Source organism: Palaemon carinicauda, unplaced genomic scaffold (assembly GCF_036898095.1).
Source record: "Palaemon carinicauda isolate YSFRI2023 unplaced genomic scaffold, ASM3689809v2 scaffold3193, whole genome shotgun sequence".
NCBI lineage: Eukaryota > Metazoa > Arthropoda > Malacostraca > Decapoda > Palaemonidae > Palaemon > Palaemon carinicauda.
In genome coordinates this window covers 4,366-9,163 of record NW_027170864.1, presented here as the reverse complement: position 1 = coordinate 9,163, position 4,798 = coordinate 4,366, and the positions used below count along the sequence as shown (strand labels likewise).

Sequence of the window (4,798 nt, the reverse complement as noted above, 5' to 3'; positions counted from 1 at the left end):
CTAGTTTTGCGTTTGCTTCGTTAAGCTATTGTTCAGATTCCTTCAATGCTTTTCTCTTGGGTTCGACGTCTTGAATAACATCGTAATATTTGCAAATATTGATGACCCAATCACACAAACCAGCAGCGGCTGTAGATTTAGCTTTTTGTACAGCGGGTGTAAAATGTTCCAAATTCAAGTAATTATCTCTGACTATCTTGAAGTTGTTGTGGAAGACTTCATTAGCATCGACTTTACTTTGGAAAGCCATCAAAACTGATTTAAGCTTCTCAGGTTCTTTCATGAGCAACTTGGCTGATTTCCAATCGACTGATTTTGGCTTATTATTCTTATCAACTTCAATCCATTCTTTAGCGTCCGCATGTCCAGCCAAAATATATATAGTCGCACTGAAGACATCTCCGACACCAGCAGGTGGCTAAGCAAACGATTTGGCCGTCTAGAAATCTTCTTTTCTCAAACCTTAAAGAGCCTTTTAAGCCTGTTCTACCAGAGGACCAGCCTTTTCCAAATCTTCCTCAGTTTGTTTTTTCTTTTCTGAAACTTCTTTCTAGATCTTCTCACACTTGTCTTGTTCGACTTTAGCTGCATCATTTTCTTTGTCAGCAATTGCTTTTTGCTGTCCGACTTCTTCAGCAATTTTGTCTGCTTCTTGTTTCTTCACTTAAGCTTCTGCTTGTGCTTGTTTGACTTCGACCTCAATAATACTTACTTCTTTTTCTGTATCTTCCAATTTGGCAAGACCGATTACGTAATTTTCTTTACTATTGTCCAACTGATCCTTCTTCTTTCCTAACATATTCTTGAAAAGCTTGATCAACTCCAAGAAGGACTTGGGAGTCGTATATACGTAACGTCTTTCTTCAGACAATAGTTTGGCTGAGAGCTAGTTGACGATTTTGAACGATTTGGGAATAAATTCGACAATGGCTTTACGTTGATTGTCATTGCCAAGGACACATTCTTACAAGAAATTGGTTGATACGTTCAACAAAGCATCATAAGGCCAGTCAAAGAACCAGTCAATAGTCGTACAGTTGACGAGACCAGGGAATTGTCTAGCTCTTCTACGCATGTCTCCTACTGGTGAGAAACAAATGACCATGTGAAGGTTTTTCTTGATTTAGTCGATGAAATAGTTCCAACAATTGTCTTTAGTATCTTGCATGTTGGCAGCTTTAACTTTTGACCTGACACTGTTAATAATTTGGTCTTTATCATCTTAGACGTAAAGATCGGCGATTTCACCCGAACATAAAAGATCGTTAATGTATACTAAGAATCTTTCTTTAGTAATTTGACCTTCAGTGAATAAGAAAACTATTGGTTCGTCTTTCTGACCACATTTCATGTACAATTTTATGAAATCGTTCTTAAGGTCGTTCATGTCATAAGTGGCCGAAATAACAATTTAGAACAAAGTATAGTTCATGATATGAGTGGCAAGTGCTGTCAAGGATTATTTTCCTGAACCACCGACTCCAACCAAAAGAGCATGGCCTGAACTTGGAAGTACAATTCTACAAATTCTACAAACGTGGTTCATGGCATCTTCAAACAAAACGAGATTCATTTAGGCGTTGGTGTCGTTGTATTCTTTCAACGATTCTTCAAGGAAATCTTTCTTTTTCTTTTCTGTTATTGAGGTGTAAATTCTTTCTCCTTCTTCATTAGGGAAATCAGCGAAGATCAATTAGTCTTGTCCGGAAGACAGTTTTGCCCAATTGTAACGAGGGAAAGTTTTCTTTACAATATCGTAAAGAATTTCTTTGAATTTGTTAACATGTTCCTAAGATACTAGTCTATCTCCATACGTTCTTTCACATTCATGGATGAACAATTTGATCATGATTTCAGGGTTCTAATATTTAGAGTCCTTAGACAACAAAAGACCTTGGAAAATGTTTGAAATGTGCCTTAGATTGAATTCGTAGTGGAAGTTAATGGCAGTTTTCTTAAAGCTTTCCTAGACTTTCAAATGTAGCTATGTAACAGCCTTAACAATTGGAATACCTGCTTGTTCGAGTATGATGGGCTTGAAGGTACTTAAATGTCCTTACAAGAAGGTCTGGTAAATGATTGACAAAGACTCCATACCGGGGAAAGGAATAGCACAAGTCCAGAAATGTCTTTGATATCTAGGATTGACGAAGAAAGAACCGGCAAATGGATTCATACAGGCTATGACCTAAACGTCTTGAATCAGTTTGTCGTCAAGCTTACTTATGTCATACCAATGTCCGTAATCCTAAAGTTGTCTAAGCAAGGCGATGGCGTTCTGAGTATCATAAGGATCGACCTATTACATATTCAAGTCATCAATGAAATAAATGAGCCTAGTTTTAGCGACCTTTGGTCCGTACCTTTTACCTGAAATTTTTTCCAAAGAAGCTTCTAACATGTTCTACAAACTGGGGGAGTCAGTATAGTAATTGAACGTAATTGTTTAGTAGACGAATTGGTTAGTCAAGGTTTTGTCTGGAATACTAAGTTTCTTCAAAACACCTTTGGTTAGTTATGTTTTACCACAACCTGCGTTACCGATAAGCAAACAAGGATGTCCAATATGGGAATACTTGGAAATAAATGCCATAGTGGCAACAGTTTCCATAGTTGGTACTGTTGTATTTCCCATCGTCATAGGGGGTCTGAATTCGATTTTGTCGTCCTCAACAACTTTGGCCCAAGGTTGGAATGATGGAGTATCGGCATCTTTATCGACATAGTAGTCGAAAATTGAACCTTTAGGAGGGAATTTAATTGTGGTGTTTTTAACTGAGTTTCTCCACCAGTTGGAAAACTCTTTTCTGTAGTCAGTACCATCTTTTTCGGTCAAACAACCACCTACTGCCCAAACAAATGCGTAGATGAAAATATATTCCAAGTGCTTTGTGTCTTTAGTGATCAAAGTCTAAAGAGCCTTACAAACAGAAATGATCTGAGATATTTGCTAAATAGGAACCAAGTATTTAACGTTCTTTTTCATATAGTCAAGTGTCAATGGAGAGAATTTTTCGAAGAACTTGGTCAACTAGTTAGAAGTTTAGTCGTCATATTTCATTTGTTTGATCCAAGATTTGTAGTATGATCTGTATTAATGGCCTTCATCGTCGGAAATGTATAAAATACCGGCTCTAGATACTGTGGCGGGAGTGGCAAACCTCAAATCTCTGATTTCGAAGATGATTCTCATGAGAGGTTTACATGGAATACGTTCATTGTTAGCTAAAGTAAGAATCTTGTTATCATCCATCACAGAGTTCATAGACTCAATCCAATTAGCGTCCAAATCACCGTCCAAAATAAGCCATTTTCTTGACTTGTCTTCAATGTTGGCAAGGTATCTCATTTTGTTTGAGAAAAGACCGTCTTTCCAGTCTTTTGAGGGTAAGTTATATCCGTAGAAGTCTCTGGTAGATACGACTTTAGGATTAATGTCAACGATATTGACTTTCATTCCTTCATTTTTCGAAATAGATTCTTTCAAAACTTACCAACAACGAGTTTTTCCTGAACCTGGTGGTCCCATAACAAAGACACAATGTCTAATTGCCAAAAGTTCGAAAAGTTATACGACTTTTTCGATGAATTTCTCTTCAGCGAAGAGTCCCATTTCAGTAGCAGTCTCTTCCATGACTTTTTCGAATTTCATATCTCTCTTTCTTTCGGGATCTAAGTTAGGGAAAAGATCTCCAAGTAGACCGTGGAAAATGTCCAAATCATTTACTGGAATCTTAGGCAAGTTGAAATCTCTTAAGGCTCTCATCATAATAGCAGCTTCTTTGTCGTTCAAATCAGCTCTTTTGAAAGAACCTGCGACAACAAGTACAGACTTAATAGCTCTGAGACCCCAATCGTAGTGAGCCTGTTTAGATAGCAAATCTCTACACAACATGTAGAGAGTTGTGAACTTCTTAGCCAATACCTTACCTTCTTCGAAACCTTCGGCGAACAACATGTTTTCACAAATAAGCTCTAAATCTGGCACGACGACAGTAATAGGTCTAAACAAAGCCTTTAGACCTTCAGGAAGTTCGGCTCTTCCCAAATAACCTGGATTCATTGTAATAAATACACCACAAGTTGGGTCACAAGAAATCTCATCGCCTTACAAGACGAATCTTTCAGCTCCTTCCTTAATGGCATCAGTAACAGCTTTGAATTGTACTGAACATACTGACAGTACTTCTGGTAACAGTCTGTTAAACTCATCGAAACAACCCCAACAACCAGAACTTGCAAGTCCTTTATAGATGTTTCCCATTGATTCATAGTTCATTTCTGAAGAACAGTTGAATACGTAAATTGCCTTGGCTAAAGCATTTGCCAAATCTTTGGTAGTTTCAGTTTTACCTGTACCGGCAGGTCCTGCAGGAGCACAACCCATTTTCAAGTGCAAGGCTTAAGTGGCTGTGACGTAAATACGATCAGTCAAAGGAGTAATGACTAGACGAGGTCCGTTTCCAAGATATTCATAGGTGTATTTGAGAATGGCATCAGCGATTTTGATTTGTACAACTCCATTTACAGAGTAGAACTTCAGTTGAGACTGCCATTAAAATTCGTCGGATTTTTTGACACCTTCATCAATTAATTTGGCGACAATATCTCTAGAGTGGGTATCCATTGTGATCAGACACATAATTTTCTGTCTCTTTTGTTGTTCTAGCTTATCATCCTGTACCATCATAATAAGACCTCTCAAGTTTTATTTACATCTTTCAAGATAAGCGGGCATTGAGTCAAGTTTTCCTTGTTGAGTGTTTAAAAGTGCGTCTTCTACTGCGACGGCATAGTC

The 4,798-nt window shown here is 37.8% G+C and overlaps 1 pseudogene; it reads right to left on the bottom strand.

Annotated features, from left to right (window-relative positions):
- Nucleotides 1-1,123: 1,123 nt before the first annotated feature.
- Nucleotides 1,124-4,387, bottom strand: LOC137636524 (uncharacterized; annotated as a pseudogene).
- Between the last annotated feature and the right edge of the window lie 411 nt (nucleotides 4,388-4,798).